The following is a 12,920-nucleotide window of genomic DNA, read 5'->3' as shown; positions in this document are numbered from 1 at the left end:
GGGCACCGCCTGCTGCCTGCCTCTCATCCCCGTTCCTCGTAAGGTACAAGGTGATCCCAACGGGAGGAGAAGAGAATGAAGCACAGGGCAAATACAACCCTGTTTTCTCCTTAGGAAACTTAAAGGGAGAATTGCTAGGATAGCCTGGAAGCTTTTTTTTTTTTCCCCATTTTGCTGGTAATTCCCGTGTAGCTGTATCCTCAACCATGAATGACTCAATGTGGCGAGATAAAAGAAGTTGTCCTTTCCTTGCAGTGTATGAAAGAATTAAATGATAGGAGCAAATAGTAGGAAGATTTGCTGAAAGGCATGAAGGGTACAAATGAAATCCAGAGTACTGAAGCCATGAGAATTTTGGTGGGCTGATTCTGTGTGAAACACAGACTGCAGAGCTCTGGCAGAGAAGAACAAGAGTCACTGTCGTGGCATCTTGTTACCTGTTTCCAACTTATTTAACTCTTCCCCTTTATAATAAAACAATAATTTTGTTATATAATAAAATGAGAATTCCTTCACTTAGGAGACAGTGAAGTGACAATGTTACGGCGTTTGGGTCAGATATCTGGAACGTTATCTGAACACAGGTTGGCTCAAGATAGTGAGTTTACCTCCACGTTATACTTGGCTTCCCACTGAATTCCTCTCGGGTTGTTATTTGATCATGAAAATTCAAGATAGTGATAGAGGAGAGTTTCAGTGAACTAGGAGCTCAAACCTCATTCAACTTGAGTAGAGAGCCATTGCACAGGGGTTTAATATCTTACAAGCAGCTAAGTCTGTTGGAGGATTTTAATGATTTGTCTTTGAAGATATTGCAGTACTACTTTTGTTGATGTATTTCTAAAATGTGCTAAAAAAGGTAGGGTCTCTATCAGAGTTTAGTGAGAAAAAACTAAGATGAGAATGTAATGTGGTCATACTAGGTCTGTACATGACCTAGTCCTCTCATACTTAAGTTCCTAAACTTTGTGGGAAATAACGCATTCAGATTCTTGCACAGTGAGCGTGTAGCTGTGAGCATACTCTGTTCAAATTTATGAAATAACTGATATGCTTAAATGTTTCAAGAGATCGGTGCTTCTACCTTTACCAGTTTTTCTTTGATAATACCATAAAATAGCAGAAGAATGAAAAAGAATGGGTTTACATGTGTCAGTTCAGAGATAAATATAACATTAATCAGGTGACTTCTCCTTATGACTCATCTTCAGAGTGACAATTATTTGAAAGTAATTTAACATCCTTTCATGAAAGGTTAATGGTATTTCTACTTTAAGGGAGTTGAATACAATACAGATTTTGCTAGAAATATAAATCTAACCTTCATTTTCTTTAATTGTTCTTCTGGAGCAATTTCCTGTGACTCTATTAAGCCATAAGCAAGCTTTTATTGAACAGAGAAGTCTGCGTTAAGGTAAGCCTAACACAATTCAATTTAAAAGGTTATTTATTACCTAATGTGTCAATGTCCTTACAAAAAGTAGTTGTTCATTTGTTCATTTAATTGTTACTATTAAAGTTCAAAATGAGTGTTACCTTGCAATTTAGTAACCCAAAAAATTCTTTTCCTTGATCTGGATGGTCACGCATCAAATCCTAATTACGGAGGTACTTCCCTCTAGTGGACAAGGAGATACTTCAATTGCAGTATTTTTTAGTCCCTTCCCAAGTTTAATCAGAATTTAGGGAACAGCATGCCTTTAAAAAGGCAGGGAGTCGGAGTGGGGATAAGCAGTCACTTCTGAGGGGGGAGAGCAGGATGAGGAGAGAGATGTCTGAGAGATGGCTCAGGACCGGTGCTGCTGGGCACAGCCAGCACATCGGCTGCAAAAGTGGGAGATCGTGAGGTGCCACTGCTTGCAAAATAGTCAGGATAGTCAGAACAAAGCTGCCTGGGGAACTGCAGTAAGCTCTCCTGATGCTGTGAAACTGGCTGAGTGATACAACAGTAGGTATGTTTCAATATTGATAAATGCAAAGTAGTGTACCTGAGTTAAAATAAGCAGATGCAGGCTCTGTATTAGCTCAAGAACAAGAGGGAAAGATCCTGGCGTCGGATCCTGGCGTCGCTGTGATCTTGCTGTTTATTCTCCAGAAATATCATCAGTGGTACAAAAGGTAAACTAAATGTTAGAAACAACTAGAAAAAGAATGGAATTTAAAAGAAATATCATGCCTATGTACGCAACACTTTTGAGATGACAGTCCTTCTGTCTTAGAGATTGAACAGAATGACAGAAATATGGAACAGCTTCCACGTGAGAAGAGACTAAATCAGAGAGTCCAAACCAGAGATGGAAATACAAGAGGACACTCTGGCCTGAAAAGGGGCTGCTAGAAGGTGGTACACTGGAAGTATATCATATCATGAAAGGCAGGAAGAAGGTGAATAGGGATTATTACTCTGATTTCTCATATCAGGAGTGAGAGATGTTCTAATACCCTCACTATCACAAAAGGTTGAAAGTATGAATAGCCTCCAAAAAGAATCAGAGTTGATGGAATATAAGTCCGTTGACAGCTACTAAATACAACAGTCTCTTTGAAGGCTCTGTCTCAGAAAGCCGCTGAGCTGCTGACTCTCAGATGCTAGTTGGGTTGGCCATGAGGAAAAACACTGTATGCCTGTTCTGGTTCCACATACTCTTTTTACAAATACCCAGGGCCATCTGGGATGGGAGACAGGCTGGCAATTTTAAATCTGTAAGTGAAACATGGACAACCTCAGTCATCCTGTACTGTACTGCATATACCCATAGATTTTTTTTTTAATGTCCTATTCAAACATTTATGTATCATTTGTATTTTGAATGGATACATTTACCATGTTACCAAGTCCTGCAATTTTTGTCACAAGTCTTCCTTGCATTAGTTGGGTGTTTTTCTAACAGTTCTAACCACAGATGATCTTGCAGTTGAAAGTATCTTAAAAAAAAAAACACACAACAAAACAAACAAAAAAGGAAACACACACAAAAAATGACCCCACCAAAACACAAACAAACAAACAAAAAAACCAAGCCCAGAGATTTAAAAAAATTCTAACTGCAGTTTGTGCAGAAAAGTTTCATAATGTTTATCCATATCTTTGAAAAAGAGGGAGTAAACTTGAAGGAAAAAACAGTATCAGTTGATTCCATTTTTTAAAAAGTCAATAATCTTATAAGCCTTTCCTATTAATGTATGGACTTACCAGCATACCTTTTTATAAAAGAAATTGTAGTGAAATATTTTAACCGTACGCTATGTAAATCAGCATTAAAATCTCAGGTCCCTGTATATCTTGCAGGAATACGGTCTAAATTTGGTCTAGAAAGATAATGTAATTGGTTTCTATGCAGTTTCTCTTAAGTACAATCTGCATGTTTAAAACTCAGTCGTGCAATATAGCTCTCTATATACCATGAGAATTTATAATAGTGGTAATAAATTAAACATCAGTGTTTACCTTTCTGCCTTGCTGGCTTTAATCACCAAAGCCCAGGAGCTGCTTAATGTCCCCTTGATGAATACTTAGAAGAAATGAGGAGTCAGTAAGCATAAAAGCAGTGTACATACGCATGTGTTGCACATCACTCAGACACCTCGTACACAAGTGTCCTGCTCCAACTCATCAGAGGAAGAAAGGAAGCATGGCTGGGGAGCAGGGATGTTTGTGACTGCCAAAGCATGGCAGTAAAAGGATTGACGGTAGCTGGGTGTAAGAAGGAGTCTATGCAAAAATAAAATTGGAAATAGAACAAACTGCAGAACTATTCACAGCTCATTTATTTCTATCTTACTGGGGTTTTAACAAATTTTATGTTTGAATACTTCAGACTGAAATTCTCAGGTTCCATTAATGATAATAATAATTAGTCAAACGCATTCTTTTACAATATTTTCTTTGCTCAAAATGCCAAGCAAGAGATTTAACTAACAAGCCATTTCAAGGTTTAAGCAGTGTTTTTTAGAACTGTACTTATTTTGTCAGCTCACCCTCTCCTGTAATGAAAGCAGAAGGAAATTCATTATCAGATCTTTTCTTCTCTGTCCGTTCTTTCTTCTGCCACACCATTCCCATCCTGGAGAAAAAGGTGGAAATACTTGTGCTATTCAATCTGCAGATACAGCGGTAAATAAAAAATGGTTAAACTTCCATATGTAAGGTGTAAGTACCCCTATGTCGCTCAGATTAGGACTGAGTAAGCTTCAATATTCATGCTTTTATCCTTGGCTACACTAGAGATTTTAACTTACAGGAAAAAAAAAAAACAAACCCAAAACTTACACTTGCTGGCAAAAGTAGCTAAGGACACTGACCATCACACAGCCATGTCATGGATGTTCTTGAAGTCTTCCTAAAATCAAGACAAGTTCTGTAGGATTTTCAGAGAAATTCTGACACTTTTTACAACCTGCCATGGCAGCAAGCAGATCCACTTTTTTCAAAAGCGGGGAAAATTATAAAGCGTGTCTGACAACTCTGAATTATCCTCAAACCTGAACTTTCCACTGTGTCGCACCTTCTTTCTTATAGCTTGTACACATTCCCAAATGAGGATGTGAAAACGTATTATCTTTTCCATGGAAAAATATAAAACATATAATATTTCATTAAAATAATCCTTTGCTGTCATCAGGTGATGGTCCATAAAAGAGTCAGCTCCCCAATAAAAACGGTGTTGCAGGACTCTTAGGGCTTTTATACATTCCTCACTTCTTTGCTGCATGTCAGAGAGCTTTCCTGGCTAATGCTGTTCACTGTAAGACGGTTTGCCTCTTAGGATTGGTTCTCAGATCAGCTGCAACTGTTTTATTTCATGAGGAAATGTACCTAGAGCCCTGATCAGAGTTCTCTGTACCCAGGCATGTTGAACACCACCATTAACCAGCTCCTTCAGAATCACTCTTCATTCAAGCCAAGATAAGATATAAGTAAAAAAAATTATTTCTTTCTAAAACAGCCAATACCGATACAGAAGTTTATTCAGACACAGAGTCAGAAATTAAAGATCTGTGTTCAATCTGCTTGTGTGGAGATCAAATCTGAGCTGCCTCACTGTGCCACTGGCAGCCTGTCCATAACCCAGGTTGTTGGGGACTCAGCTCTTCTGCACAGTCTGCACACTCAGTAAGCGTGCTGTCAAAACACACAGTCTTTTGTCTTAAACCCCTTACTTGGAGTTCCATTCAGCTTCAGTTCTTCTTTTTCTCAAAGATTATTGATCTTTAACTTCTACGGAAGCAATTTTGCCCCTCTGCCTTCCGCCTTCTGAAAATGCTCACAGGCCTTCAGCAGAGCAGTTGTGATCTGTTGCACAGGACTAAATTATTAGGAAATTGTTAACTTATGAACAAGAAAATGTGAAAATCTCATTGAGAATTTTTTCCATATGAAACTTGTATTTTGTATTCATATGTAGACCACCAACTGCTCTGATATAAAAATGTAAATATAGTTGATGCATGTAGCTCATTACTGGCCCTGGCTCTCATTCAAAAGCAGAAACCTGGGTGACTCACTATTTTAAGGTGAGAGAGAGAGCTTGGGGCAACTGAATTCAAACAATGAATTATTTGCTTTATTCCTTGACAAAAATTGTTACCTCTGTGCCTGATGGGTAGAGGCCACACCATCTCAGAATCGGCACACACACCAGAGATTAAATGAGTGCTGCATAATGTACCATCAGCATAAGGAACAGTATGCTTGTCATATGTAAAAATCACAAATAAAAAGATTTCAAGAAGTAACACAATTATGCTTCGGAAATGTCAGCACAACCATTAGAGCTAGGAGCAATAGAAGTGTGGTAGGATGATTTCTGCTCTATCTGGATTAGTTGACTAATGAAGGAAGAACTAAGGCTTTGCTCTTTAGCATCAGTAAAGGGGAGGAGGACTTTAATATGTCAGCACAATAGCCCCCACAAGCAAGACAGGCCGGAGTGCTTTTTCCATTGTTGTACTCAAATCCAAGCAATGAAATCTGCTAAGGCACAAAATGTCCTTTGCTTGGAACATCATCATGTTCTTTGACAAGTCTAAGACAAGTTGGAAGAGAGAAGTTGAAGATGAGGTGTCAGTATGTTACTAATACTGTTCAGATCTATGAATCATTACCAACAGATGTAGAGTAAGTGAAAAGTTTTCTGTAAATTACGACAGTGAAATTCAAGAGCCACTATAGTGGTTTTACTTTGGATTTCAATCCATGTAGCTAATAGAGAAGTATGGTGCAAAGATGTTAAGCTTCTTAAGAAGCAAAGCTTCCAAAAAAATTAAAAATAAATAAATGAAAATCAGTAGTGAAATAAACTTAACTAAAGCTAACTCCATCATGTGCTTAGAGAAAACATAAGTGTAGCTTTGATTGCGATTTACTGGTTAACCTTTGTTCAAGACAGTCGTAGGGCTCAGAATACATATCAGTACGTGTGACCCAAACCAGTTCAAAGCAACAAAAATCAGCACCATTCTGCCAGAGTTTGCCTTTACAGAAACTAGTGACGCACAGGAAGCAAAGAAAATTTCATTTTGAGTAAGGTACAAAGGGAAAGCATGTCAACTGCCTGCTTAACTTGTCTATTATATTACAAACGCTTGAAATGCATTTGAAACAAGAATTCAATATGCAGAGTTTTCTTGAACGTTATAGTTTTCCTCCACATAATTTATTACATATATATTACTTCTTTGCTAATAATATGATAATGGTATGTGCTTCCCACAATATATCTGAAATGAAACTGTGTGAATAGGCCTTATGCTGGAGAGAACTTCACTTGAACTGAATTGCACATGACTGATGGCATTGCTGTCTGGCTTGCACAGAACATGCCCTCCACCTTCTCAGACAAACACACAGCAGTGTCATTTTAGGAATATATTGAAAACAAGCTATTTGAAGAAGTCTGTTTAAAAAGAAAAGAAAAAAGCACACCTTTTTAAAACTCTGCACTGTATTTCATCTGTTTAATGTGGAGACTCTATAAAGTACAGACGAGGTCATTTCCCCATAGGTGTTGGAACTGATTCTTTTTTTAATTTTTACCTGCCGCTTATTTCTGGATCATCTGAACTTTCTAGTTTCTGTAAAGCTACAGGGCAAATTCTCCCCCTTCCAGTAAATGGAAACCTTTGATAATTCAATCATTAACCGCTTTCTTTGAGTGCTCTATTCTTCTTCCAAGTTCTGCTGGATAATACCACCTTTGGAATAAAGCCTTTCACGCTGAAATTTCTGGTTGAGATGAAGGAAAAAACCAAAGTCAAGGAAGAGCAGAAAGAAAGTTGCCAGACAAGTCCTCTCAAGTGACCTGGCAGTTTAAGGAAACATTGCCATTATAAGAACTGAGCCGTGAGAAGTATAGCACACATATTTATCTGTGCTAGATAAAGACTTCCCAGCGGGGGTATAGGTGGCAGTCTGGTTCCAGCAGTTCTGCCGGATCTCTTGCCTTGACTACAGGTAGCTTCACAGTTCTGTAAGCTATATCCTGAGCTTTTTAAAATATTATATTCTCTGTGCACATGCTTACACATGTGTCTTTTCTGTAACTGCTGTATTTCTAGGCACAAAGGAGCAGTCAAATTCAGCAAAATACAAGGAACAAATCCTGGATGGTCACTAAAGCCAGCAGCATCTACAGCTCTGGTGCTAACAGGTTGAATTACTGCCAGAGTTGCCTAGCCTAGACTGCATTGCATTTGGTACCGTGTATAATGATGGGCAAAGTGTCAGGCTATTAGGCTATGTGATAGTGCCTGCTGCCAATCTTCAGGTGGCTGCTTTTCCTCAACTGGAGCCAACAACCATGGGGTCTGGCCTGACAGGTGACTCTTTTGCTTTCAGCCATCAGAAAGTGCCAAAGAAGGGCTGAGAATACAGAGAATTTTCAACCTGGGAAATACAAAGGAGAAAAGGCAAAGTATAGTCATTGCTCCAAGACCTCAACTGAGCAAACAGTTCTGAGTTAGACACGTATGGATTTTTGAAAGAGCTTGCAATGTCAGTGCACTTCCAGGCCCCAAAAATCCTTTCTTTTGAGCTTTCTTCTCTCCTAGAAGTATCTTCTTGCCTGTTTTGAGCTCTTGGCCGTTTTATAGACTTCCCTAGAAGACAGCATTTAATCTACATGCTGTGCACATTTTTGGATATGTATGTTTTCGGAGATTTGGTTTTCTTGCCTTGAATCTTTAAATTTTACATGTTTTTATGTACCTGTTTTTTCAACTTTTAGAGTTAATTAAACTCAGATGCTAAGCTCTACCATTGTATTTGAAAATGTCAATTCTACTTACCATCCTTTTTAAATATTAGTTTGGATAAATTTAGGAAAAGGGAGTGAAATTCTTTACTGTACTTATTAAAAATGTCCAAAAATAACAAAGGGATTTAAAAGTACAAGTCCTTTGACTCGGAGTAGATTTTCTGCAGCTTTCTTCCTTTGGTGTGTGGCTTGGTGGTTTGGCTTTGTTTTTTTTTTTCAATCTTCTGCTATGTGTTTGTTTAATACATATTAAAAAGAATCCTTGGAAAACAGCATTATCCACTTTACTGAGGACTTTAATGGTTTAGATGTCTGTGATGTTGAAAAGATACTAGATACCTATTTGGATACTCATGTTAACTCATTTTGCATTAAAATGCTGAATCTCATTTTGAGACTTACTTGGCTGTTTGGTGGTTTTCTTCTTTTACAAGTTCTACTCATTTCAAGTTTTAATAGGTTTTTCAGTTTAGATTACATAAGAACAAAGCCAAGGACTAAACAGGCAGCATTCTGGGTAGAATTTTCAAAGTCCTTAACCATAGGTTTACAGGCAGTCACTCAAATAACTACAGTGTATGATGCAGGTATCTAGGCTACCTATATAATTGTTCGCACACAGTGTTGCTTTGCCAATGCAGAAATAAATTTTTAAAAAATGGAAAAAGGAGTTACAGTGGATAGGGACCTATCCTTCATATGACAGGATCTGTTAAAACTTGTCCTAGTTTGTCCTGAGCTGGTAGTACATTAAGAACAAACTTGCCCTAGCTGTCAAATGTTTTAACTTCACAAAAAGGGGGTTGCAGCCACTCAATCCAGCCAAAAGTTAATATATTTGGGAAAATAGCACTGATTTAATTGGGCTTTGAAATGGAGTCATATTCTAATTGTTTCTCCAGGAATGAAAGAAAGCATTAAGATTAAATGTTAATGGTTGGAGTAAAACATCAGATCTGCTAGAGTTTTTCCCCTAATGTGCAGGATTCATGACACCCTTGTACATATGGAGATGCATTCTTCATATACTTCATCAATCAGAACCACTGCCAGCCCCAAAACTGTTGTATTAGCTATCGAATGTGCTCAAACACCATGGTGATAGCCACAGAATGAGAAACGCCATATTTCCCACATACTCTCCTCAGACTATTAGAGCGCTGTTTTGCACAAAACTGATTTATTTATATTTGTGCGAGTGTGTTGGCATCTTACAGTAAGGGAAAGTCTGTCCTACATATTGCTTTTATACAATAGGTTTATTGAATATTCTATACTTCCCTTGTGCCTTTGAAAGCACCAACCAAACATCAAGATCCAGTCCATGAGAAAAGAACGTGCACAAGGTTTGAGAAATGAATTTTGTTTGCCGTATATTGCCCTCAGCCCAATGTGCAACTAGCAATTACTATCAATGTATATGGCACACAGAAATCTGAATTACTTTCTTTTTCTGCATTTTATATTCTGCTTGATTTCCCCCCTCCCTCCTCCACTGGAAATTGCTACCTTTTCCTTTGAATTTCATATTCCCCAGCATTCTTTTAGCTAGAATAAACCCTTCTGTGATGACTGCTACCTTGTTAAATTCAGGAGGCACTGGAGACAAAAAAGATTGTTTCTCTGGCTACTCAGAGCTGGGCCCTAGGAAATTATTATGCCCTTCACAATCTGCAGTAAGAAAGGACAGTGAAGCATACAAAGGAGCATCAAGATGCAGAGATGTCCTCCTAGCCTCAACCTCCTCTTGGTCCCATCTCATGACAGCACAGCAGTATGCACTGAATCGGAGGTGGTGCTGCAAGCAGTAAGACTAGATAAGTATGGTGTTACGCCTCCCCTCTAGAGAAACCTTTATCCATGTTATTCCCACTGTCTTCAGTGATGAAACAAGTCTGAGTTGTGTTCCTGCCCCATTTCTCATTGTGCACTGTAGACAGGCCACTAAAATCACATTTTCAAGTGCACAGCGCCTATTCTTCTAAAGATGGCTATGTCGTCTGTATTAGCAAGCAGTACAGTGCAATAGGAGCAGATCTATAGAACAAAACAGTTGGTGCTGCGGATGCAGCACCCACACTATGTGTATTTGTGGAGGCAGAGGGGTGGGCAGGGTAGCTCAGACCAGCTCTTGCCTGGTCCTGTGGGCTGGCTGCCTCTAAGTGGTTGAATCACAGCAGAGGTGCTCCCGGGGCACATCTTTCAGCTGAGCGTGGATCTGGAAGGAGCCAGGTTTGCATGCTCTGAGACAGCTTCACAAGGTGAGCCACAGCACAAGAAATTGGACATTTACTGCAAAAGCACTTTCCTGGTACAATCCAAATATTAATATACATGCACCTGCTGTCAGCTTCCACTTCAGCACCAATACAGAAGGTACATTTTCAAAACACCTTGACATATGGAATGTTAAAATCATCTGAAGGTATGATCAGTTAGTACCACCAGATGAGTCCTATTAGAAATCTGGGTCTTACCTAGTAACTTAGATGGTCAGGAAAACTTAACCCTAATTGCAACGTTGGCCCTCTGAACATGCAGCCCTGAAATCTTAAGAATCTGGTCTGCAAAAGTTCTGGTTTGAATGCTTACATGTGAAATGGGGTGATGTGAGTTACTGATGCCAGCTCTTAGATTTTCATTGCAAATTTTGTGGTTTCTGCATCTTCCGTAAACTCCTCGTCCAAGAATCATGAGACAAGCAGAACTCCTCCTTCCTCATTTATGAAAGAAGTTTCAAAGCATTCAGTTTTAAGGATGCTTGTAAGTGAATCCTATGAATTGAAAGATATGAATTGTAATTGTGAAGATTTTGTCAATAGTATTGCGTATTCTTCTACCTACCATTTGTCTTTTTTGCTCTTTTGTGTAATGACTGACTCTCAATCTTGATAAAGAGCTTACTAAAGAGGGCTAAAATAGGAATACAGTTAGTAAAGGGTTGAATAACATTGCACTTCCCCACCATTAAACAGGAAGAATGAAGCAAACATTGCTTTTGTTCTTTTTAGGAAGCAAACCTGATGAAAGCAGAGGTTTCTTTGATAAAATCATATTTCTTTGAAAAGAGTGCACAAGGTTTTGTTTCCCTCTATGCAGTCCAATAAAACAGCAGCAGATCTGTTTCTTTGACCATAGCTTGCAGCCTAGCTGACTGTGCACTTGGTCCACAAGCTCTCTGTAAACTCATCTTGAATCTTCTGGAGTGCTCATCTGGTTGGCTTCTGTGGTTTTCTGTCTTCAATCTGAAATTTGCAAAAGTAAGTAGGGAATGCCAACATCTATTCACACATTTGCATACCTACACAAGTAGTTGTATTTGTTGGATTCCGGAGTAAAAGCTCACACATACAGAGTTTGTTTAAAAAGCAGAGCGTTACAGCGTTTATTGCAAAAAGCAAAGCACTACGGCATTTATTGCAAGCAGATTACACACATACCAACCCCACAATGGCTATCGAGGCTAGGCTCAGCGTACAGTTCCCCAGTGGTCTCATTCCAGGGTCCTGGAGGATCGGCAGGCACCGGGCATAACGGGCGTCCCCGTGGAGGCAACGTGGTCCTCGCTGTTGTATCTGTCATCCCCCGAGCCCCTGCTTGGTATCTATCCATGCTGGGACCCGCAGTCATTCCGGCACATGTGGCCAGTACGTGCCTCAAGGATCGCTACGCCCCGGCCTTAGATTTTGTCTATTCACCACATACCGTACTGTTGTACAGAGGGGTTCGCCATGTTGTGCAGGGGGGTGTACGTGACTGTGGGCTGCGGTTAACCAGTCGTCCTTGTCTTAGTGTAATCAATCACATTGTTTTGTAAACAGTCCTTGAGATGTTCCAGTGTTGTGGTCATGTGTTCCACCACTCACTCCCCACCAGGTGCATCCTGTCCTTCAGTGTTTCATTACAGACCATAAATTTCTCATATACTATTACAGTAGTACACAATGCCATGCAAATTCCTGAGTGGCCTGGCATGTGTATTTATATTTAATTGTTACATGCGACTGAGTTTTGATGTAAAAAGTTGAGTTGTATCATAAAGGCGCTTCTCTCTGTGTTTTAAATAGAAAAAAACCAGTTGCGCTCACTTGCTTTGATATGTTTTCCCAGTTCACAGTAAACAAAGTGAAACTCAAAATGTGAAGGTGTCTCTTCAGGTGTCTGAAAGGTTTTGAAGGAGGTTTGTAATACAAAACTAATTTAACCAACAAGTACCAAGGCTGTGAAAATATCAAAATGAAGTAGTTTTGGCAGAAAGTGAAAGTCAAACAGCTTTCCTATAGCACAAGAAGTCCCTAACCAATACTTTTAAATTATTTGCTAGATAGCACGTCTGCTTCACTCAGCAGAGAAGACAGATTTTTCTTGAATAACACAACCCCTTGAATCTTTGTGGGATTTTTTTACATTCTTAAGCTCTCTACATGCTGTGTTTCAACAAAATCAGGGTGTCCAAGGGCTTTTATTTATTTATCTGTAACTTGCAAAAATGACACAGCAGCTCAGACTACAAGGGAAACATTAGATGGTGCTTGAATTCTATAAACATCCAGCGATCAAAAGCCCAGCCTATGATATTGTGATACACACACCTTAGAAGTGAACATCTAATATTATGTGCAAGAGGAACATTTTAATTATTCAATTTACTAAAATGCTGTTACC

The sequence above is a fragment of the Cariama cristata genome, unplaced genomic scaffold (assembly GCF_000690535.1).
Source record: "Cariama cristata isolate BGI_N322 unplaced genomic scaffold, ASM69053v1 scaffold8686, whole genome shotgun sequence".
NCBI classification, from domain to species: Eukaryota; Metazoa; Chordata; class Aves; order Cariamiformes; family Cariamidae; genus Cariama; species Cariama cristata.
This window is presented reverse-complemented; position numbering follows the sequence as displayed.